This window comes from Mastomys coucha, unplaced genomic scaffold, assembly GCF_008632895.1.
Source record: "Mastomys coucha isolate ucsf_1 unplaced genomic scaffold, UCSF_Mcou_1 pScaffold23, whole genome shotgun sequence".
NCBI classification, from domain to species: Eukaryota; Metazoa; Chordata; class Mammalia; order Rodentia; family Muridae; genus Mastomys; species Mastomys coucha.
In genome coordinates, this window is record NW_022196906.1 from 684716 (window position 1) to 711180 (window position 26465).

Sequence of the window (26465 nt, forward strand, 5' to 3'; positions counted from 1 at the left end):
TTTGGTTGGCTGCTTTGCACCTTTGTCCTCACAAGGAAGCCCTGGTCATTATGAAGCCATTATTGATAAAGGGATAAGGCACTCTACTTATATTGGATGAATCACAGCTCACCAGAAAACTCAGCTATCAATAGCATAGACACTCACTGTTGGACATTCCACACTTACAATATGGTGCTTTTAAATCCTTAATGTAGATACTGTAATACTGAACTCTTAGTTTCTGAAATCTGCCCCTGATAACATAGCCAGTTACTATGATGATATCTTGTTACAAGCTACTTGAAAAGGTATTTAATAAAATATTTTACTTACTTTAAAAATGCATCTAGCTTTCAAGAACTGTTCACACTGTTCATTGTTTGAAAAACACTTCTTTCCTACATCTATTATTTCTTGTGGGTCTTCCCTACCTTTCACAGTCACTGTGATAAGAACAATAATCTTGGATATTTATTCCTGTAGTGACCACAGTACATTATGATTCTTAATTCTTGAATGAGTTATATAACTAGTGAACTGTCTTTGGAATAGCAAATATTCTCTAAATGTCTATAAATGTATAAACAATTTATAATAATGGTCTTTGTTTTCAAAGTAAATTTTTTTATTAATTTAATGCTTTCAAAAGAATTCAGGTTAGTATAAACTCATGAAAGCTTCATTTTACAACTTTATTAAAGTGTTGTTAGATAGAAATATTCATTCCTCAGGATTCCCTTTAAACTGAAGTCAATTACTATCCTCATAGCTTCTAGTATTTATCTCTTCTGCTTTTACTATTCTTAAAGCTACAGAATTTTACTTATACAAGTACACAATTCAGTTGGTATATCTCATTTTATTTGTGTATTTGTGTTCATGACTTAATGATTACACATGTGTGTATGCATGTGAGAGCAGAGGTTGTCTTAGACACTGTTCCACATCTTCCTGGGATACAGTTTCTCACTGGGTTCAGTACACCTAGGATTAAGCTTTAACTGACTGAACCATGTGTGTCAGGGATCCCCACCCTGTCCCTAGCTCCCAAATGCTAGGGATCCACTTTTACATGGTGTTAGGGATCAATCTCAGGTTCTCATGCTCACAGGGAAAGCATTGGTCTGGTACAGCCAGATGCTTGGCTCTTCATCTAATTTCATTTGTATTTCACTGTGTATTTTCATTATTTATTCTGTTAGATTAATGCAAGCCTGAACTACAGTTTATTAATTTGTACCTGCCATGTGTACTTGCATGATATGACTTACCAATAATAATATGTCTTCTGTGGAAACTAAACTAATCAATAACAGATGAGTAGCTAGTGTTCACATGTTACTGAGATAAAAATTTATAGATAATTCATTGGGTATTTGACTAAGTAGTTCATATGAACAGTTGTTTAACAATTGATCACCAATTAAGTATTTTAGTTCTATTTTTGTTTCATGATACTGGGGATTGAACTAGGACATTCTATTTGCTAGGCAAGCACTAAGCTAAATCCTCAGGCAAAGTTAAATAATTTTAACTGGTGTAAATATAATTGCCCACAAATCTTTATTTTTTACCCTAAATTTTTAAAAATGAAACATTAGCAGGGCAAGAACTAAAATGATGCAAATTCAGGCTAAAAGAATTATGGAGGCTATAGTTATCATGAGAGTTATACATGTGTGCCATTTTCAAAATGTTGACATTCTCAGATCTAAAAATTGTGTATATTTGGATATAAGGCGGAGGAGGACAAGAAAGAGAAGATAATGTCTTGAATAATGTGCTGACAAGAACAACCAGGTCCCAGGTCCCAGGAGGCATACAAAATCATTAACAATTCTTTTAGTTAGACCATTTTTAGAGTGCAATCAGAGAAATAATAGACATATGACTGCATCAATGTAAATGTATCAGTAGAAGTATTATAAAATCAGCCAAAGCAGAGAATCATTATGAAACTAATAATTTCAATTCGACCACGATAAGTCATCCTTTCTGAAAGTAGTGGTAATATAACTTGATAGTGTTAAATTATATACATAATGCATTTACAAACTTATCTCTGTATTCAGAAGTGAATTAACTGTAAAAATTTGTTCACAGGAATAATTATCACTGCAGTTCTCACCAGAACTAACCTTGAGCTCATCAAATATGTATCAGTGAAGATGGAGTAACGTGATGTAATGGATAATTGTGCTCTCTGTGTCTCTTTCTGTCTGTCTGTCTGTCTCTCCCCCCCCCACACACGCATACACACTTGCACAGAGAGAGAGGGTGAACAGAGGGAGGAAGGAAGAGAGAGAGACAAAAAGGAGAGAGAGAATGTAACTGCATAAATTATATACTGCAGAGATTATGAAAAGTCAGAATTAATATCAATATCCCAGCCTCAATGAAAGTCTTGGCATTATGACCAAAACAATTTAGTTTCTTTCAACACCAAATAATGACTTGCTTCATAAACTGATGGTAGGTGCTTAAGATATGGTGGATACTTGTTTTGATGTTAGATGTAGAGTTAAAAATACCTTTGTTCCTACCCATATGCACCTGCACTTCTACTCTGTCTTCTTCCTAATTCTGGAATGGGAATAGACAGTGTTGTGAAAAAATCATTTTCATTTCCGGCATTTAGTTATTATCAATTTGTATTTGGGGAACCTAGTAAAACCAACATCAATTTCAGTTGTACTATTACTCAATGTAAATGATGCATACATTTAATCTAATTTTTACAATCTGTGATATTGTTGCAAAATGTACAAGTCATTATAAAATTATAAATGCATTAAGTTTTATAAGGATAGTATAAAATTGTCTTTTACCACATTATATTTCTCTATAAAATAACACAAAGATGTATCATTCAACAGACAGGGTCTTCTGCCTAAAAATTTGTGGCATAGTGAAGTAGACCCTTCATATCAGATATATTCTGTTTTATAAAGACTGAAAGATTTGTGACTTTTCATAAGAAGCCACAACAAATTTCTATTTACTCCAGATAAAGAACAAAAGCTAGAACAAAACGAAGATTGGTAGAAAACAAAAACCTTTGCTGGAGTTATTAACTGGAGCACAAGTGAGCAAGGTCAGTCCTGGCAATCACAGCATCACACTCACATGGGAAGCTGCTTCCCTGCAGTACCGCATTTAGTCTCTGCCATATTGTCCCCTTCCAACAACGATTACTTATGCTGTTTTAATCTTGTGAAGATGACTCTCAGCTAGCTTTCTCCTCTCAAAACATTCAAGATCCTGCCTAGGGAATGGTACTACCCAAATTGCCATGTACTATATTATCAGTAAGCACATTCCCCAGAAGACATGACCTACAGTTCAACTTCATCTAGAAAATTGCTCAGTAAGTTTGTCTTCCCAGAGGAAATTAGGTTGTACCTGGTTGACAGTTAAAACTAGACAAGGTAGTGACTATTAGCAGAATGAAATGTATTCACTCTTCAAAATCATGGGAAAAATCCATTTTTTTTTATCAAAACAGCTTTTTAAGTCTAACTAAAGTCATGATGTCTTCCATTGAAACCAGTGTCAGTAGGTAGTATTCCAAATGACCCCTTGTATCTTTCTGTCTCTATTTCTTCCCATCCCTTACACGCCTCTCTAGTCAGTTTAGCTTATAACATGGTCCTTTTTTTGAGATATATTCATTTATTATATGTAGGTATACTGTAGCTGTTTTCAGACACTCCAACAGAAGGCATCAGATCTCGTTACAGATGGTTGTGAGCCACCACACACCATGTGGTTGCTGGAATTTGAACTCAGGACCTTCAGAAGAGCAGTCAATGTTCTTAAACACTGAGCCATCTTTCCAGCACATAACATGTTCTTTTACTCTGTCCCATTAGTTCTTTTATTAGAGATTTGTGATAATTTCAGACATTACATGATCCAAGATAAAACTCCATTTCATGATCCTAAAACTTTTGTTGTGTTCCATCACATTTGGGGCCAGGATTCTATCTCTAACACCTTGTAAATAATCCTTTATCACCCTAATTGCTCCATTTCTTATGACTTTCTTCCATTTGTTTTTCAAGGTAATTCACTTTTTTCCCCATAAATTCTAGGATAAATTAAGGACAACACTCAGAGTTCTCAGGAGATCCCTGTTTCCACCCTCAGTTTACAGTAGTCTTTGTTCTATTTTACTCTGACAATCTTCTGCTGCCTGCTCTCTGTATAAGTATTCCTCTCTTCCCTCATAAGAAGGAAATCACTATTGATAAGTCAGTGACAGTTTAAAAAAATGAGTACAGTCATTAAGAATAAAAACATTTTTAGTAGTTCTTTAGTTATTAGGAACATTTAAACTAAAGAGAGTGAGAGATGAAACAGAAAAAAATTAAATAAAAGATAGAATTCTGAATGGAGGAAATGGTGAGGTTGCTTTGAAATATAAAGATGAAATATACAAGATATGTAAGGAAACAGAATTTTAAGAGTCTCAAAACTTAGTTTAAAATTCAAGATGACTTTTAGTTCAAATGATTTAGTATACATTTTAATTTTGTATGTCTTTGAATTGCATGTTCTTAGAGATAAGATTGACATCTGACAACATAAGGAACTATGGTGATCCAAAAATATTCCCCTAGAAAGACTATAAATGATTCTTTTTAGCTTTACTACACAATATAGGCAAGACCACTCCAAATGAAATATGACAAAATAATTTTGGATTTTTAGGATAGTGCCAAGCATCTTGTCAGCTGTGAAAGAGAGTTGGCCCACAGTCTTTAGATGCAAGCCTATTTAGTGCTTTTGATTGAATGCAAGCCCAGGCTATGAATAGCTAACTTGGTGAGATTTGCTTTTAGTTTGCTTGCAAAGCTTTATTTGATGCCCCATTCATAAATGATACTTGCTGAATTACAGAACCTCATTATCTTTCATTACAAAGAGTATGCTAAATAGAAGTTACTATTACATGGCAAGTACTGCTTGTGAGATGAAAGAGCTAATGAAAGTTATAGATAGGCAGTTTGTTGGCAAAAGAGGCAAGAAAATGTGGGCTCTGATCCTCTAGTCTTTGATATATGACATAACACAAGTTTTATAATACATGGCCAATCTTGAGCTAATGGTTTATTATTAAATAGAAGTAATTAATAAGCTCTTAATTGAAGAGACATTTATTATATTGCAGCTCTCTACCAAGGATTGGTACTGATGTTCTTGGCACTAAATAATTTGTTATGCATTGTGAACTTTTTGGTCCTACTTACAAATATTTTAAGGAGACTTTAAAAGTCTTCATTTCTTCTTCTCTCCTCATTTCCCCTTCCTCTCCTTCTCCATCTCTCTCACTCTCTCTATCTACCTTTAAAATTATCTGTATGTGCATGCCTGTATGTGTGGGGGTGAGAGAGAGAGAGAGAGAGAAAGAGAGAGAGAGAAGGAGAAAGAGAAAGAGAAAGAGAAAGAGAAAGAAAAGAGAGAGAGAGAGTCTATGAGCACATGCAAACCACAGGGCATGTTTGGAAGTCAAAGAAAACCTTGGGGTGATTAGGTCTTCTTTGACTCTGAGGAAAGCCCTCATGTTATTCACCACTACATTCTGTAGGCTAGCTGATCTCTTTTAGGATATTACCCATCTCCATCTCCATCTCTCCACAGGAATCCAGAGTTATAGGTACAGATATGGCAAGTAGCTTGATGTGAGTCCTATGGATCCAAACATGCTTGTTTGCCAAGTATTTTGGCTCCTCAGCCATTTCTACAGCCCTTAGAAAAATTTAGATTTTTATAAAGGAGTATTAAATGTCTAAGCTTTACAGAGTTTATGATGATTTACTTTCATGGGCTAGGGAAGTAGCTCGTTAGTGGAACACAGGCCTTACTTGTTCATCAAAGGACCTGGATCTAACCTCTACCATATATATATATATACATATGTATATATATATATTTTTAAATACTTTTAACCATAATATATACCATATATATTACCATATATATATATATATATATATATATATATATATATATATATTTATACTTTTAACTCTGTCACAGGGCACAGAACCAACATATATGATTCCCACTGCTTTGCAGTTATTATCAAGCTTGTCAGATTTTTAACTTTCAGCAAAATAGAAGATGCAGTTTCTTTCTTTCAAGAGTTGCTTGTACACTAGAAAAATATGGAGCAAATAAAATGGGGCAATCCAAAATACCATTAATAATTATGTCATAATTTCAGTTACATTTACATCATTTTGATGATATACTAAATATCTATTGCTGCATTGTGAATTTAAAATGCCCCATGTAGACTTGTGTTTTAAGCTTGACCTTCAGTTTGGCACTGTAGATGGTGGCAGATATCTCATAGATAATACCTGATAGGTGAAAGTTAAGTTCCTGGGAACAGGCATTTGAAGAGGAGTATTAAATAAGGGAGTATTAAATAAGGGCTTAGAAAGATCAGACCCATCTTCTTACTGTTTTTATCTTTCGTAGCTACAATGATATAAAGCTTTTTTGCTTCAGATACTTCTCACCATTATGTATTATTTCCATGGAGGCTCAACAGCACCCGCCAGTCTAGAGAAATGAAGCCAACAAAACTGAGAGCAAAAACAAAAACAAAAACAAAAGAATCAACCAAGAAAAAAAACAACCCTGTTATTTATTTTTAATTTGACTATCATAGACTTTTATTACAATGTAGTAGTAGTTAAATAAAATAAAAGCTTTACTCAATGATTTCAAGAAAACTTCTATAAGAAACAGTGTTACTTAAAAGTATTAGTAAAATTCTGCAGAAAACAGAACAAGTGGAATGGGTGGAGGAATAGATAGGTAAATAGAAAATAGAAAAAGATGGCAAGATTATAGTAATATATAGCAATAGATACATGATTAGCAAATCATAGATAGACAGCTAAATATGGATAGATGCTAGATAGATAGATTGATAGATAGATAATAAATTCATAATAGCTTGATAAATGATAAATCAAAAAATTGATGCATAAAAATGAAGGATATGTAGATGATATAGATAAGTAGTTAGTTGGAAGTTGTTAGATGATATATATAAATGATAGACAAATATTCAGATGATAGGTGGTAGATACTGATTGATGATAAATTTGAAGACAGACAGACAGACAGAAAGATAGTTCCTTAGGGTTTCTAGTTTTGTGAAAAGACTATGACCATGACACCTTTTATAAAGGAAAACATTTAATTGGGTTAATTGGAGATGGCTTATAGTTCAGACACCACAACTCTATAGAGAAAAATATTTAATTAGGGCTGGCTAACAATTCAGAGTTTTACTCAATTTTCATGATGAGAAACATTGTAGTGCACAGGCAGACATGGTGCTGGAGGGGTAACTGAGAGTTCTATATCTTGATAGATAGGGAACAGGAAGAGAGAGTGACACTGGGCCAGGCTTGAGCTTCTGAATCTTCAAATCCTACAGTGACATACTTCCTCCAAGAAAGCAAATTTTCCAACAAGACCATACCACTTAATAGTACCACTCTTTATGATTCCATGTGAGCCATTTCCAAACCACTGCAAACAGACAATAGATATATAATAGGCAGATGACTAGTAGGTTTTGGATGAAAGTTGACCTGAAATCACATAGAATCAGGAAGGACAATGTTTTCAGTTCCAGAGTCCTATGGCCAAAGGACCTAAGGTCTCTATCTCCTAGGGCAGGAGAAGGTAGGTGTTTGAGATATATGAGAGTGAACCTGAGCTTTCTTTCAGTGTTAGTTGTATTCAGGATCTCCACAGGCTAGATGATGCTTAGTCTCATAAGTGAGAGAAGCTCTTCTTCAATCTACTGATTCTAAGGCCAATCTTTTCTAGAAACCCACAGACCACACATAAAAATAGAAACATCTTATCTTCCGAGAGACTAATTTTAGAGAGATTTAAAAGCAGAAATTAATGATCTAGAAAACCTGGGTTATTAATTCATATCAATACACAATATAATGGATCTCATGGTATTAGCATAGTCAAAGGTTTATTAATTGCAAGGATAAAATACTATTCAAAATAAGTTTGCCAAAAAAAAAAAAAAAAAAAGGGAATGGTAGACATAGATAACAGCAACTATGATGACCAAGGATGGAACTCACTATTCGACAATGGCCTATCATGTGTCTACTTCTGGATTTGATGCCCACTACTGCAATAACAAAGAGCTTGACACACTGCATTTGAAATAGTCGAGTTGTGGGTTAATGAGATGCAAGAAGCAGGCAAGTAACCAGGTACTGAGTGGCATGTAGGAGCTGCGGCATTATGTAGAAGGTGCTAATAAATGTAACTTGGCAGAATATCATTTTTTCAGAACAATGAAAAGAAAGTAAGTTCCTATAAATTGGAGTAAAGTATCACTTACTGATTGTATTGTTCTCAACCCAGTCTACTTTGAAGATGGAAGAAATTGAAACAATCTAAGCAATTCAGAGAAATGAATGCAGTCAGAGTGAGGCCAATCAGATTTCCACAGGGATCCATAACAAATGAAACAGACTTGAAATGAATGTGCTGAAAAGATAGTCGCCATGAGAGACTTGCTCATTTACTATGTACTAGGACTAGAGCATGAGGCAAAGCCACACTGGACTTCAAATTTCAAGGAGTGTGATATGCTGGCTCACAAATGCTTCCACAGAGGCCACACTGCAGGGTTGATTTGCTAGGACCTAGTAGGAGAGCACCTCTGCTCCCAGTCACACACCTGGACTGGGAGTTAGTACACTACTGTCTACTAGAAGACCATGACAGTCAAAAACCTAGTGGAGAGAGGACAGTCTTGAAAGTGACTTTTTATAGAGATTGGCTCATTAAATTATATATGCAGAAAAGTATAAAAATTTCACATCCACCAAAGAGAATATCATTGTTCATCTGGAAAAATGCATTAAATAGAAAAGACTACATTCAAATCACAAAAAAAAACTGGTCTGTATATTTGCATATATAGACTTGCATAAACACACATTGCTGTTTTTTGTATGGAATCCACATTTGTTCAGAAGCAGTAGCTAACACACCAGTGCCTGCCTGTAGATTCTAAGATCTGGATCTTCACTGAACCTACTGACTTTCCCTAAAATGGATTTCTTATCACCAGGACCCTTGCTCTCCTTTCTCAGTGAATGTCTGAGTCATGTTGACCTAGTAGGTCTACATGCTCTGGAGTTCCTATACAGACTGTAACATCCTTGGAGGCCAGTTTCTCTAGTCAGTATACTTGCCATCAGCTTACTCCTCTGATCTCTCAGAAGGGTTGGTCCTCTGATCCCCACAGGAGCAATTGTGAAAATGGAGATAGAGAGGGAAGAAAAACAAAACCTTCCTAATATTAAGTCCCACAACAGTTTTATTCTTTATCTGAAGAACTGGTTAGTAATTATGTGCCATTTTATGGTGTCTAAATAAATAATTCCTCAAGAGAGGAAAGTATACACTACTTTGGGGATATTTTAAACATTATTCTGTAAGAGATTTTTCTACAAAACACTAAAGACAAAAAATAAATAAATGAAAGTAGTGGGCATACACAAGAAGGGCTCGTGCAATTACTTCATCTTGCCAAAGATTTTGACAAAAGTTTTGTTGTTTTCAGATGACTTACACAAGATGAACTTGATGGTTTTTCACCTCAGTTTCCTTGTAGAAAACTGAAAATGAATGAGTTTTATAGTCAATCAAGCTAAGAACCCCTCAAAACCAAAAAAAAAAAGAGTAATGCATGCTAAACTCACTGGCAGTAAAGAAATTGTGTCAGATGACTATCTCATGTGTGACTAAGTATTTATATATAGTAAAATGATATAATTCAATGAATAAAACACACTTCATTTCCGTATCTTTTTGAAAAATATATTGCTATCTTGTTTCATTTTCAAATGAAAAATTTATATTGAAATGCAGAATGTTTCTTAATCACTTTTCAAATACGATTAGAGGCTTACATTTCTTTACTAATTTATTAGGTGATATTTTCCCATTTCAAAATTAACTACTTTGAAATTTGAAAAAAAAAAGTGGCCTGAAACAAACTTCTCTATTTTCAGTCACTGTGGCTGTTTGGTTTCATAATATTGCTATGTTCGGCACCATGGTTTCACCTCTAGTTACATATTATAATATGGCATAGCAAGTGGCTCAGAGAAGCTGAAACCAAATTACCTGCTGCTGAATCCTAATTTGTTTTTATTATTTCCAGAAAGCATATTGCTCAACCATGCTCAGTTCTGATTATAATTTGCAATGTCAAGTTCAAAAGCAGGCACATAGTTTCACCACCTCAAATGCATTCCTAGAAAAAGCCCTCTAGATTGCTCCTTGCTTCTGACTCCAGCTGTAAACACACAGCAAGTCTGGAATGTGGCCATAAAGTGATTTTCTGGAGGTCATGATTTTGCTGTCCTGCAAAGTATATATTGATATCATCAGTAGTCCTAGAGCAATTAGGAGAGGCTGAGTAATTCACTCTAACTTCTTGTAGATTTAATAATAAGGTGCTCTTATTCATAGAGTCAGGTTAAGGGAGAATGGGATACAGGGTTTCCAGAGGGGAAACTGAGTAAGAGGGTAACATTTGAAATGAAAATAAAGAAAATATCCAATTTTAAAAAAAGTGTTCCCTTTGTCATGGTAGCTAAAAATGGTTTGCAGAAAAGAACAAGCTGTATTTATTTAACATGTTTAGATTATAAAAATGAAGATTAAGCCTGGTATGGTAATATAATAGGTTACTGAACTATTGTTATGGTGAAAGAATCTACAACAATACTATAATTGTTAAAACTAACACATGTAAAAATTAGTTTGTGATTACTAAGACCAAGCAGTCACTCAACCAGTTATACATTCCTAAGGTAAACTGATCTCCTTATAAGCCATAAATTTCTAAACAATGTTACCCTGACCTAAAGTTTAACTGCCCAACCCTTTAAGTACTATCTCTCCACTTTTGAAAACAATGGTTGCTTGCTGTCGCTGTCCATAGCTACCTTTCTGTATACATCACAATTGTCCTCTTTGTCTCTAAAAACTCAAGCAAACTGGAAGGCAGAACTGTTTCATACTACTCTGCATGGGACAGCTCAGCTGTCAACAATAAAAAAAGACTCCACATGATTTCTGCAGATATCTCAGGAGTTCAGGTATCACATAGCAGTAACACAGGCCTTTAAAACCAGCACTCTAAAGAAAGAGGCAGGCAGATCTCTGTGAGTTCAAGGCCTAGCCTGGTTTATTTAATGAATTTCTTGACAGTCTGGGGTACGTGGAGAAACACTGTCAAACCAAAAACAAACAAACAAAAAAACAAGAATAAGAACAACAAAAGATGGAAGATAAAAGTCATGTATGGTAGCATACACTACTTCCATTGCCTCTGCAGATCCCTTGGACTCCCTTTCAGTCAAACTAGCCTATTTGGTGAGTTCTAAGACAGGGAGAAACAGTTTCCAAGGTAGACAGTGCCTAAGGAATGGCATCTGAAGTTATCTACTGGTTTCCACAGTTACACACACAGTTATCTCCATATATTTACACACATGCAATTGATTTTTTTCGGGGGCGGGGTTCGAGACAGGGTTTCTCTGTGTAGCCCTGGCTGTCCTGGAACTCACTCTGTAAACCAGGCTGGCCTCGAACTCAGAAATCTGCCTGCCTCTGCCTCCCAAGTGCTGAGATTAAAGGTGTGCATCACCACCGCCCGGCTCACACATGCAATTGAACACACATACATTCACACATGAGAATCAAAAGTGTCTTTGCAGAAAAGGAATTAGATAGGAACGATGTAGAAGGAAGGTCGGAAGCCCTTTCTCACTTGCTTCTAGGAAAGCTCTGGACACGGAGAGCTGATAAATGAAACTGCCAGTTATGTTGGAACTCACAGAGTGCAACCCAAGACTGATTTCAGTGTGAATCATCCTTACCCTGCAGTTAAAAGCTTGCTAGATCTAAAGTTCTTCCAGACCTTAAGAGAAACGCATCATTAAAAGCCTGTGAAAAGAGATCAGCTTAGCTGTCATTTCCTGTGGCATTAATTTGGAGAACAACTCATTTCCATATACCTTCTCATGCCCTGTAGATATTTTAGATACTTAATTTTAATGCATGCTAAATCATTGCAGCCTGCACTAGTACTTTTTCCTTTTCTTAATATCTGCAAGGACAAAACAAAACAAAACAAAACAAAAAAACAAAACAAAAACTCAGAGCACCAAACTGGCATTTTCCCCTAGGAAAACATTTGAATTTCATTTTCAATTAGGTAGATAATTGTACATTTGAAAGAGGGAGCTCTCTATCAGTCAGCCATTTATAGAATGAGGCTGGATGAGCTTCATGCACATAGGTCTCAGCACATCTCATTTTGATTCTCTGGGTCTGAAGATAATACTGCATATAAAACATGAACTGTTTGCTTTCATCTCAGATGAAAACTGCATAAGTCAGTTAGGTGAATGTCAACAGCCTGCCTCATTATCTCATGACAGCTACATTTCTTAAAAACTAAAAAGAAATCTCATGTCATCCTTGACCTATGATTAGCAACTTTTCAAGGACACTCAACTTTCAAAAAGGCTCAAGGGTTACAGAGATGATCCAATTTTCTAAAAGTGCCTTGCTTCACAAGGATGAGGGTGGGAGTTTCGATTCCCAGAATCCATGTAAAAGCTAGGTGGGTGTGATAGTCAACTCTGGTTTCAAATACGAGAACATTAACCTTGGGTAACATGGAGAGCAATCAAGGAAGAAACCTGATGTCAATCTCTAGCCTCCACATGAATACTGATTCGTGTGCACTGACTCACAGGCAAACATATTTACATACATGCACATCACACACACACACACACACACACACACCCTGCTCTATTAGTTAGATTTCTTTAGAGAAGAGGTTCTCAATCTGTGAGTTTTGGCCCCTTTGAAGATTGAAAACTTTTCAAACTGGCGGCCTAAGACCATCAGAAAACACAGATGTCTAGATTATGATCATAATAATGACAAAATTACAGTTAGGAAGTAGCAAAAAAATTATGATTGGGGTCACCACAACAAAAGGAACTTTATTACTGGGCTGCAAAATTAGGAAGGTTGAGAACCAGGGCTCTACAGGAATAAAACTGGAGAGAGAGAGAGAGAGACAGAGACAGAGACAGAGACACAGAGAGAGACAGAGACAGAGAGACAGAGAGAGAGACAGAGACAGACAGAGACAGAGACAGAGAGACAGAGAGAGAGACAGAGACAGACAGAGACAGAGAGAGAATTGAGAACATGTAATTGGTCCATGAATGAGGCTATAAGTGTCATGAATCAGTTCCACAGAGGCTATTCACACTACCTGTGGGGCATCCCTATGTAGACCTGAAATTCCATAAGTTTGTTAAAGAGCCACTACTCCCCAGATCATGATGAATGTTGAGAAATTCTGGCTCTGCTATCAGGGAACGAATCAGCAGCCTGAGCAAGGCAGGGATGGGGAGATTAACTAACTTGGAAGTGAGAGGGAAGGCCAAGTAAATCAAGGCTTTGTCATTCTGACAAGGTCTTTTTTCTGTGCTGGTCAGAAGGTTCCACTCATAATCAAGCCTGGTCTTCCCTAATCAATCAAGCCAATCACTATGCTTTTTCAAGTGAGGTGCTATAGTCAGGTGATTCTATTTTGTTTTAATTTATTATTACTTTTTAACATATCCACTTTTCATCCTGCTCATTGCACCATTACATTGTCCCCCAGACTCCTTCTCTTCTGAGCTGGTAAGGGAGCCCTGGGTATCCCCTAACCCTGGCACATGAGTTCTCTGTGAGGCTGGGTGCATCTCCTCCTGCTGTGGCCAGCATGGTAGTCTACCTAGAAGAACAAATCTCATGCAAAGGCAGCAGCTTTTGTGATAGTCCCTGCTCTAGTTGTTCTGAACCCACATGAACACCAAGCTGCACATCTGCTACATATGTGCAGGGAGGCCCAAGTACAGCCCATATATGTTCTTTGGTTGTTGGTTCAGAATTTGTGGCAAGTTGACATTCAAACCAACCAGAATATATTCAAAATGGACAAGGAACATGATGCCATACTCTATGGCTCTGGAAAAAAATAAGATAGAGCTCACTTGAACCATTATCCATGAATGATAATGCACCTACTTTGTACACAGATGGTTAAGAAATATTTAAAGTATGACTACCAAAAATAGTACTGATTACATAACTCATGTATACCTATAGAGAGGCTGGAGGAAACTGTGTTCTGAACTTTAGATTCAGAGAACAACTATGCCCTGTACCAGTTACCAGGGATTATCAGTTAGGTTTGGTGAGCCTGTAGTGCTAGGCAAACAACTTTCACTGAGCTATATGAAAGATGGAAGTCTCATGGTTGTTCCACATTTTAGAGTAGAATTTGGGTTACATAGAACTTTTAGCAATTAGCTTTGGGCCTTAGTGTCAATTTTAAGACATGAGTTAAAATCTCATCCACAGATTAATACCTGTTGTTATAAGGTGAGATAAGTATAGAGAACTGGAAGAAGAATAGAAAAACCAAAACCTGAAAGCTTCTGTTTCTGCGGAAAATATAAGTCAAGGCTATACTTGTAAAAATATCCAGCTTGATCTATAATGTAATGGTTCATAAAGCTACTATGAAATGAAGAAAGAATGGTATGCCACCAGTTTGACACACAGTGATGAAGGAAGATTTCAATAGATGACTCACATAAGCAAAGGGGAGAATTAAATTGAGCCTTAGAATTTCGTGAGACCTTATATTACAATATATATTAAAATTAGAGCTGGGGATGGAGCACACCAGAAGAGTGTTTGCCTAGGGTGTGTGAAGCCGCTAGTTATAATTCTCAATAGCAGAAAAGAACAATATCCATAATTAAAACTACACTTTAATTTTGTTTGAGAAATTACATTGCTACATGAATCAAATCTGGTAGACTTGGTACCTAGGCTTTATTCTGAATTGAAGATCAGAAACACAAGTGTGGTTGTGATCCACGGGACAGAGAGGACTGAAGATGCGACTCTGTCATTTTGATTCAAATCCCCAATCCCCTAGTTAACCTATTTGAAGAGGAACACTAGCATTTGAGTTGAAAATTCAGGAAGAAAGATACACAGAATTATTAAAACAGACAATAGCAAGACAAGCAAGCCAGCAATAATAGAAGCCAGAAAACATAGCTTTAATTCAGCAAGAGCGAAAGAGAGATAAGAAAGACTGTATTAGACGTGCATTTAAGATACTTACCCGAGGCTTTGAGAAATGCATATCCAGAGTATTTAAGGGTCCTGGATGAAAAACTGGCAAATTCATATGTAGAAATATTAATCACCAAATATCACATACTATTGTGAGACATTTAATTAGTGACAGAAGAACTCTTATGAATAAAATTATTAGATTTCTAAGAGCCCAGAATAGACTGGAAAAATCACTGAGTGTATAGGAGTGGTTCTATGTAAGCATGGGGACTTGTCTTCAAATTCCCACTAACAAAAAAAAGCCTTGTGTGCCACAGTGTACCTGTCACTCCAGAAATGTAAGGAATGGAAACAAAAGGACAGACGGATCACTGACTGGGCTTGCTGACCACCAATCTAACTCAGGTATGTCTCCAAAAAAAGGGTAGACAGTGATAAACCAGGACACCTGACATCTTCTTTTGACTTAGTGCACAGGTGTGTGTGTGTGTGTGTGTGTGTGTGTGTGTTTATTCACACTTGGAGACTCATGCATTCTTACATGACAGACATATACATATACACATACACTGTCCATACATATACACTTTTAATTTTTTCATACAATATATTTTGATCATCTTTGCCTGTTTATCTACTCAATCATCTTCATGTTCCTTTACACACACACACACACACACACACACACATACAGAGAGAGAGAGAGAGAGAGAGAGAGACAGATAGACAGACAGACAGACAGAGACAGGGGGGAGAGAGCACAATTATACACATAGAAACACAGCCTCTATTTTGTTGGCCAGTGATGGTGGGCATGAGACCAACTCTGGAGCATGATTGATACATCCAGTGTCAGTCTACTGCAGAAACCTGATTTTTCTCTCTCCCACCATCTATCACAGCAGATAGCTGCATGGTTGGGGTAGCACTTTATGCTCACTTTCTTTCTTCATGCTGGGATCTCATTAGGATTGGAGTTGTGCAGATCTTGTGAGTACACTGATACAGCCTCTGTGACGTCATACGGGCGTCATCCTAATTTTGTTTAGGAAAAATTGTTTGCATGAAATTTTCCACTCTGTCTGGCTCCTTAGACTCTTTCTGCCTCCTCTTCTGCATAGATCCTGAGACTTTAAGAGAGTGGTGTAATAAAAGCACTCCACATAAGCCTGACCTGAGAGCTTCCAAGCAGATCATACTCTGCCCTTTGTGCAAGTTGTTTATGTCAGTGTTAATTACCATGTAAAAAGTGCATAAAGTGACAAGAAACATACAGAATAGGTGGGATAAAAAAAGTTTCTAAAGGAATCCAGAAAGCTCTTTTGCATTTTTTAATTATTTTTTCTTCCATATAAGAATATAAACTGGAAGTCCACAAACCAAAGGAAAGCCCTGGCTGAAATGTGCTCCTGTGAAGAGAAATCTAGGCTTAGACTCTCAGTATCTAGAACTGTAGAACAGTTAGGAAAAGAATTTTGTTGTTTATTAGACAGTCAGCTTTATTGTTGTGTTGTAGATACCCACATCCCACATCAAGTAAGACCTTTAACATGTAGGGAATAGCCATACATATCAAAATTTCCCAAGGAGAATGTCAAAGTGGGTGAAGAATGAAATACTTGCCGAGATAAAAGTAGAGGAAATATAGGAGAAATGGAATATTTCAAAAGAAAGAGTCAGAAGATGTCAACTTAGCAAAAAGTAATAGAGAGGAACTGAAAGCATCAACAAAGTGAAGGCGAGTATTTACCGGCCTGTCTGGACTGAAAAGCAGACATTTTGAGAAGTACATTTCCTAGTTCACTAACCGTAAGATCTTAATTAAAATGTGTAGCTTAATGACTCAACTGTGTCTTTAAAAAGATATTTTAAATCCTATTATACAAATTACAGGTAAAAATCAATGATGACTAATTAGTTACAACTTTAATAATTAAATATTGACTATGTTAGTTTTAGGAATATAGAATGATTTTGAGAAGAGAAATTCTAAATGTAGAATCTGAGGTTTATAGAAAGCCCAAGATTAATATATAAAGGAGAATTTACTCATGTTTAAACTTACTCATGGTGCATGCACGTGAGACTTTCTTCTTTTCAGATGACATGGAAGGACAAACTTTTCTTTCTTCCCTTTAAAACTTACAGTGTTCTAAAGGTTACATTTTTTTTCGGTGACCTAACATCACATTAGAATACAGTGAAATACTCCGACCTGCCCTTTCTGGAGTCATTCTACCCACTGTCTCTTGAGCACTTCTCAAGGATTCCCATGTCCCACATCTTGCTGTGACCTGATGACTTTTTATATGGACTATAAAGAAGGAGCCATCTCACCTCTTTCACTGCAGTGGCACCAGTCAGAAGCTACTGCTTCTTGCCTGAGATGTGCTGTTCTCATTTGAGCTGTTTGAAGCTTCTGCTGTCCCACATAGATGTCTGTGATAGCGGGAGTTACCAATATTAGCTCTCCTTCACTATGCCCTCTGCTCAAATCCCTGTCACAGCTGTGTAGAATTGATTTGTCTGTTTCTTCTGAGATAGTAGAATTGAGATTACTTGACCTGCTCTGACCCTAGATTCAGGGAACTAAAAAGGATTTACTTTAAGCTGTATGGACTTAGAAATTATTTCTTTAAATTATTTTTTGTAGTCCTTTATATGGCTATATTGTGTGTTGATCAAAGTCTGTCTTTTGTAATAAATTTAATTCTTAACATTTTTACCAAATACATCTTTTTATTATTGTTTTTATTTAAATGTGGTGACTGATACAAAGAAGCCAAGGTCAGGGAGATACTCTCCCTGACTTCTACCAACATACATTCTATTCCATGTATTAAGTCTCAGAAATCGTAAAAGAGGGGCAGAGAAAACTGAGGGCCCAAGCAGAGGCAGTTCACTATAATGTGTGATCTTTAGGTTTCTGACAACCTAGCAGGGAGTTAGTTCACAAACCTCCCAGGTCCCTTAGTTTACATTTGAATGGAATACCTTGTACTCTGACAGATGGGCTAGCTTTATTTGTGTTTTAAATTATTTATTTGCTCTTTATTATTTATTTTTGTACTATCACAGGTTTGAACCCGAGGTTTCATTCAAGCTTGCCAAACCCTCTACCAATGAGGTAATCTCAACCTTGCCCCCTCCTCTAAATAAAAAGACCATTCTCAAGGTGGATGAGTCACTTTCACCTCCTGGTCCAATTCTAGAATCCTCTCCATGAACTTTGCATATGGCAATTACTTGACTGCTACTTTGATTCTTAGTAGTTCAGATATTCTGTATTTTTCTGAGTCCTTTTAAGTGTTGGGCTACAAAGACAACTTCAAGATCTCCCAGAACCCCATGGTGAGACCCACCTGAGAATCATTCTTTAAATCCTCTTGGTGAGGCAACTGACTTCAGATCTCTTTCCCTAAGAGACTTGCCTGGGAGGAGTTCATAAGATCTTCTGAAATGAGAAGGACATTGACAGTATTATGTTCAATTTTGCATGACAGACATTAGTATCAAATTTCCTTCTTTCTGAGTTAATACTAGCTATAGGAACTTACACTTTGCCTGGAAAGCACCAGGCCATCAGTAAACTCAGTCTTACTTACTTAAACACTTAAACACTTCCACTCAGTAGGAAGCAAATAACATGGTGATTAAAAAAGAAAGTTTGATTTGTTTTGTGTTGAATTCTTTTAAGTCTAGTATTGTCTTGTAATAGCATTATCCATAAACTTAATGCTTTTTTAAGTCAGGTAAAATATCAATGTGGTTCAGTTTCTAATGAACAGATGCAACAAAGGGCATCAAAAAGATAGATAAAAACTAGAATGAATATAGATACTCCTTTGTGAAAGAGTGTTATAGAATTATCATAAAGTCAGAAATGCATAAGAAAATAAGATACACCTTAGTACTGAAGATAAGAAATTATTTCCTATGGGAATCTTGAATTAACTTAATGATACTAGAATAATATGGTGATTGTTGGGAACTGACAGCATTAAGGTGTTTATAGTTTTAAAATTCATTTAATATATCTCTCACAAGCATAGAATTGTAATATTTTCCCTCAAAAATTTAGGTCCCTGAAAATGACTGGAGAATTTAACACACTTTCTTATGATTCATTTTGAAAATAACTTTTATGAGTGTAATAGAAAAGGCCTTTGTAAAGCTTTTTTGTCCTATTTCACAAACTGCTGCCAAGAGAAAATGAATAGTGTCTTTGAGATACTCACAAACATCCGGTGCAGATGAGGAAGCTCACTCTGAAAGCCAGAAATTTATTCTATTTGCTGTATTAGAACCATTCTCAACAAAGGCTGTCCCCAGCCCTGTCCTTCTCACTGTCTTACTGATGCACCAGATGTCGGCATAATTTTCCTTTCCTTCTGCAAATATCCAGGCTTCCTGGATTACTGCTCCCAGCTTCCTCTCCTGATGGGTCTTGGGAATAGTAAGCTCTGAAACACACCCCAGGATATGTCACTCTTCCTAGCCCAGCACAAGAAAACATGTTGACATGTAGGATCTTGTCAGAAGTAGCCTTTCTACAAAATGTGCTTTTTATGGAGGCCCTGTCTATTGACTAAAATAAAATGTTAAGGTAGAGTGAATCCACACTAGCTTTGGTTAGACATGCTGACCAAGGAACTTCAGTTCACTTACAGATAATATATGGATACAGTTATCATAGACATATCTATGTATAAGAGTTCAAATGTAGAGAAAATAACACTGAAAATCATTTCACAAACATCTTTTATTTATTTTATAGATAATTTCATGCTTTGTAATTTAGGCCAAAAGCCAGCTTTCTTGTATAGTCTAATGATCAATGTTAACATGAGTCTTTTAACAGAACACACAGGGAATGGAATGAATCTATAGTAACAAGCCACAGAAACTGTTTCCATGCAAGTTGGATGTTCTATGCATCCAGAGTATACTTATGTTTTTACATCTGACTGTATATTAGGTGAGTTTATTTTATGTTTTCTTTACTGGTTTTAAATTATAGTTAAACCCCATCTATTTCTATTTTTACTGTTTCTCATACAATTTCAAATCATTTGAGATTTAAGGAACTATGTAAAGTGTTATGAGCACATAAGCCATGCAGTATGTAAACCAAAATCAAGTTTCACAAATTATTAATTAGCAATGTATGTCAAGGTAAACCTTAGGCAGAGAGAGAGAGAGAGAGAGAGAGAGAGAGAGAGAGAGAGAGAGAGAGAGAGAGAGAGAAAGAGAGAGAGAGAGAAAGAGAAAGAGAGAGAAAAAGAGAAAGAGAGAGAAAGAGAGAGTCCAAACATGTATGGAAAACTAAGGAAAATTACACATAAAAGACTTACTGTTGATCCTTACTGTTAAGTGGATACAAGATATTAACTATATATGCACATGTATAACACACGCTCATGCAATATATATTAGGTGAATTTAGTTCTGAATTTCATGTTTTTCCTAGAAAAAATGGCTGATAAGGGAACAAGTAGGTAAATGAGAAAAAGAAGATGTTAAATCAGACACACTTTTGATGAAGAAGTTGGTGAGTACCATACCTTTTCTGCCATAATTTGAAGGTGGAATGACTAAATTCTTTTTCCTGTTGGTTCAAAACAAAGTAGGGAAGACAACAAGCTATGGAAGTCATTACAACAAACAGCAAAGTGCATAAATTGGTATACTCATAAAGTAAGGTAGATTTGAGGGGGTGTGCATCCCAAACTCTTATTCTGACATTTTTTAAAGAATAAGTCAAATCTCCCAATATATATCACGTATATGGAAAAAATGTGAAATCAAAGACTGCCTTCCAGTTGTCCAAGGATGTTGGATGAGCTACATGAGCACCAAAAGTCAAAACCTTGTGCACTTATAATGTGCGTTCTCCAAATAGTTTGCAGGTAGATCTGTTTCCTAACATATAGGAGGCCTAATATCCCCCCACCATTGGGAGGGAAAGAGAAAGACAGGGGATGGATAGTATAAAGGAGAATTGACAGAGGAGGGGGTAAAGACTGAATAGAAGAAAAGCAAAGAAAGTAAAAAGGCAAATGAAAGAAGAAACCAAGGATGGAAGAAAGAGAAGAGAGGAGAGAGGGAAATAGTGAGAATGTGAAAAAAGAGAAGGAATTGGGAAGGTCAGTTCTGCATTCTAATATGATTAGAACAAGTCTAAAACTACATCTTATTCATTAATTAATGTGTTTTTATATACATCCACATATAGAAATATATATGCTTGCATTCATAAGTATATATACATATATACTTATATATGTGAATATGTACTTGCAACTATATCCATTTATTCAGCTGCTGTGAAATATACTCTCTATGAATGATTTATATAATCACTGACCCATAGAATCAAGCTCCTAGGAAGTTCCTGCATTTGCCTACTTCCCAGGATGTGGCTTCCTTTCTTAGTATAATAATACCCCATTTGTCTTTGGGAAATTGCTATTTCCATGTATGACTATGTTCTTTGGTGACATTGACTAATTTAGAGGCACAGGTTATTCCCTGCACCATCATGATTAAGATCAAGAATATTTTCAATATGTAGATTTATATTATGGATAAATTTACTAATTAATAGAGAAATATAAGCTGAAAATAAAGGAACCACGTACCTTCCCACTTTCTCCGTATATGCTGGCTAACCGTTTAGGCCAGCCTTGGACGTGTGATCAGATAGGCAGTAAGCATGTTGAACACAATGGATAGTGACAATGTTCAGACTCTTGTTATAATTATTACTGTATATCTAAACTGGAAAGGCTCCAACTAAGTGTTAGGCTAGCTCAGGGGAATGAGGGCTATAAGAAAAAAATCACAAGTATTAAAACTTTTAATTGCTATTAAATTAAACTGAGTCACGTATTTACCTTACCAATAACTCACACTTGTTAATCAAAAGTAAATTGAACTGTCAATCCTTTAGAGTTTTTATAAATATGTGCCCATTGGAATAGCCATCTTTTGATACTAGTATAAAATGTTACAATTTTTAAATTTTTAAAATAAATTCCACTTGCTTTTCACAATATTAGGACAATCCAAGAATGAAAATTAAGTTTCTTATCCAAAGAGGTAAATAATAAAAAGAAGGAAGGAAGCATGTGACTATAGCCATCAGAAAATTTGGCCCATCTATTCCTGAGTGTACACATCTAGCACATGGGACAGACACTCTTATTCTGTGCCTCAAGTGTCCACCAAGCTGACATGTAGCCAACCAGACAGCTTCTGAGCATCTTCACACCCAAGGATAGAACTTTTGAAAGAACTTTTGAACTGTTGTTTTCTGTTACAGACTGGAAGAAGTATTCTGACTTACCCATGAAATACAAACTAGGTATGTTTACTATTTTTTAATTAATTAACCTTACAAATGCTGCCCATGCCTAAGTCCTCCCCTCTTAGAATCTCTGCTCCCATCGCCCTCTTCTCCTCTGAAAGGTGGGCCCTCCCTGGGTACACACTCTACTCTGCCATGCCACATCAAGTCTCTTCAGGACTAGATTTATCCTTTCCCATTGAAGCAGGACAAGGCAGGCCTCTGCTACATATGTGCTGGGGGCCTCAGTCCAGCTCATATATGCTCTCTGATACTCTATTAAATATAATAAATTGTAAACAATATAAAATATGCACCTTTAGCCTTCATTTTCATTCTGAAACTGACAGGATTTTACTGCCATCAACGAACAGTGACGAGGATTTGGCTCTCAGCTGCCAAGCTGATTTATTAATAGATACTTGTGGCTTGCTACCTCAATAGATTAGTAAAGTTTTATCCTCTTTAAACTCTGCTACAACCCAACAGTGTTCCACTTTAGTTTTATGTATAAATATGCTTAAAATATTAGTGATTTGCCCTTCCTCTTGTTTTTCTTGAATCATTTATTCACATCATGTAGCTTCTGAGAAAAATAACATATTGGCTAAGAAGTTTGAAAATCAGTTTTCTAAATAACTTTAATGTTATTTTTCCCTACGTTACAACCTATTCTAATGAGTGGTTATAGAACGGTCCAACCAAGCCTCTGTTGCCCATGTCACTGTGAACCAATCATGTATTGAATGCACAGTTAACATTGTTCATTAGTTTCAAGCAGTGTATTTTGACTTCCATGTCCTTGAAACTATGAAATAATATTCCTATAGTCCAGTGCTTAATATTTGTGCTTTAAATAGAACACATTAAGATACTGAGATCACAGGGTCTTTTATAATTCTGGGGAATATCAGTTTAGTAAGAACAGTGTCAAAAGCGGAACCCAAACAACATAATTGGTACTTTGAGGTTGAGGCTGAAGTGACTTTTCCTTGAGCATATTTTAATACTCATGCATATTCAGATTAAAACTCTAACCTCTTGACTTTTAAACCAATCAGTTACTTACCATCCAAATAGAAGGAAGGCTGTCTTACAAATGAGACAGCATACCACAAAAATCCCTTGTCTGGGATACGTGTTTACTATGGAAGTCATTGCTTAAAGCTTCAATTGTTTCTCAGCATTATGTCAGTGGATGCTGGTATTGGACAAGCTTCGCTCACTGATTATATTCTAAGACTCTACCTCTAATGTTTGTTTAAGTATTAAATGTTACCCAGAAATGTCATATTCTTTATGCGCATTTCGTGTCAATAAAATAAATTTCTGCTGCTAGAAAACTACTCAGTATTTACAATTTCATCCTTCCAGCAACACTGGACTAGACCAGCATCTGTATTAGACACACAGGTCTTCTCTGTCAGATCCACATGTCTGGATATAGTATTGTTGATTCTTTCTCATTTCAAATGTGTATGATCCTAAAGGTACAAAAGATCCAATGGAGAAGCTCAGGTTGCCATGTGCCAACCATGTTGTCAGTTGCCCCAACACAGTTTACCATGACTAATGTCAATGCTTTGAGTATAAATGTGATTCTAAGTTCTTATGGCAATGGTGTCCTCATGCACAGCAAGGTCGTATTTGCCAATCATTCAGTGGTATTCCCAAGTTACGATTTAACTTCACATTTATTACTAGTTGGTACTGGCGTGAAATGACAAAGAGAAATGTTTTATATTTAATAGCAGCCAGAATTGAAAATTATTGTATCTGACTGAAGCTGTTACTTGCAAAGAGCAGTTGATATTTAAATTGGGAAGTCATCAGGGGAAGTGTTGGTCTCATGCCAAGATTTTCAAGTTCTGTATCCCTGAGGAATTATTTTCATTCCAAGTAACAAGAAGTATTTTGCATTCTGAAAGCCAATGGGGCTACTTAAAATTTTATAAAAGGCATCAACATTTTATGGCACAGGAATAGAGAAGACCCTTCTTGTCAATTGCATTTGTTTATTTATTTCATGGCCCAGATGAACAACCCCCATTGGTTTTGCCACCCACATTATAAATAGCACAGCAAATTCATAAAGAGTCTTTCTTCAAAGTACGGAAATGATTCTGAAGTCTGATTAAACTCACAGTGTCCTTGTAAGAGAGAAGGGAAGAAGCAGTGCATTCTGTCTAATTTCAAGGTCAAGAAAACAAGGGAAACAAAAGTTAAGTGGCTAGTCTCCATTTATTTAAATAAACCTATTCAGAAGAGCCAGAAATAAAGAGCCAGGCTCTTGGCCCATGCATCAGGCTCCATGCTGACTTACAGCCTTCAATATCTTCTTTATTTTTAAGCTCAAGTTTTCATACTCACTAGATTCAGACACACTGCCATCTACTGACTCACCAGGAAGTGTGCAAGCACCAACTGCCTAGTCTTCAGGTCAGGGTGCACTGGGAGGAAAGTTGAGAGAGCAGTGTTGTCTTCTACATGCAGTCTCTAGTATGTCAATGGACCCAGGAGTAGATGGGATAGTGGGATAGGGAGAAGTTGCCATTTCTCTCTGTGTATACATACTAACTATGAGTAGATAGGGTTTCTGAGTAAAGACAACTTGACAGGACACAGCCCATAAGTGGAAGCTCTGTCTTAGGTTTTACTAAGAAATTTATCTGTATAGGTTGTGAGGAATTATCTGAATCTAAGAAATGAACTTTCTAAAAGGATTAGTGGAAATGAGGAAGATACAAGAATATCTTCTTGATATTCAAATTATCAACAAGGTAACATGAGGTAAAAGTATATAGTAATTCTGAATACTAAACTATAAAACAGTAAATCTTCTAATCACATAAGGCAAAGGCAGACCAGTTCAATGATAAGGAAAAATCTCTACAATTATACTTGAAAATCTCCAAATTTGCTTTTGACAGAAGTGATACCAATTCTGTCTAGGCAAACTTTTCTAAAACTGAAGGAGGTTGAAATGAGTTTCTAATCTATTAATGGTTCCAGCAACAGCCTTACTCCAAGTGTGAGAAAAAAAAAAAACATTACATGATAACATAAACAGAGACCCATATTTCCATAGAACATATAAATAACTCATTGTATTTCAATAAATTAATTAATATTTAAAAGATATAATACAATTATAGGCTTTTCAGGAAACACAAAGATGTATTAACATTTAAATTTTTTCATTATTATCTATCACATTAATAGACTCTAAAGTATAATCATAATAGATTAAACATAAGATGAAAATAAAATTAACATTTGATTTAAAATACTCAGCCTATTATGAAATGATAATAAACTGATAAGGAACTTCAAAAAAAAGATCATTATGCTTAGTATTAAGAGACTGCTTTCCTTCTAGGATTAGGAACAGTACAAACTCATGGCTTCTCAACCACTTACTGAATATTCTAGTTAGTTACTGAGCATTTCAGTATGGCAAGGAAAATAAGTAAAACATCTTTAGATTGAAAGTAAAGGAAAAATTAAAAGGCAGTGTATCTCCCTATATACAAAAATCCATGTTAAGAATACTTTTGAAATCCCATGAAGTCTATTAGAAGTGTTAACCAAATTTACCACATTTGCAAGATGCAAGACTAGTAGATAATAATTCTACACACTAGCAAAGAATAGTAAGAAATGCTGTAAGCAGCATTTTCAATAATTCAAGAAAGAACACATAAAATACTCAGAGATAAGCTCAATGAAAGACATAATCACTGATAATGTTGAAAGAAATTAAAGAAGAGATAAATCAGATGGGCAGTGGTGGTGCACACCTTTAATCCCAGCGCAGACACAGGCTGATTTCTGAATTTGAGACCAGCCTGGTCAACAGAGTGAGTTACAGGACAGCCAGTGA

The 26465-nt window shown here is 35.9% G+C and overlaps 1 long non-coding RNA gene across 1 annotated transcript in view; it reads left to right on the top strand.

The window, feature by feature from the left end:
• Positions 1–26465, top strand: part of LOC116073536 — an 83547-nt gene that overhangs the window by 50724 nt on the left and 6358 nt on the right. Inside the window, exons 2-8 of the long non-coding RNA XR_004111862.1 lie at positions 2086–2165; positions 2990–3076; positions 15552–15639; positions 18313–18361; positions 20096–20212; positions 20705–20785; positions 22559–22600. This is a non-coding gene — a long non-coding RNA (uncharacterized LOC116073536). The remainder of the gene's footprint in view (positions 1–2085; positions 2166–2989; positions 3077–15551; positions 15640–18312; positions 18362–20095; positions 20213–20704; positions 20786–22558; positions 22601–26465) is intronic.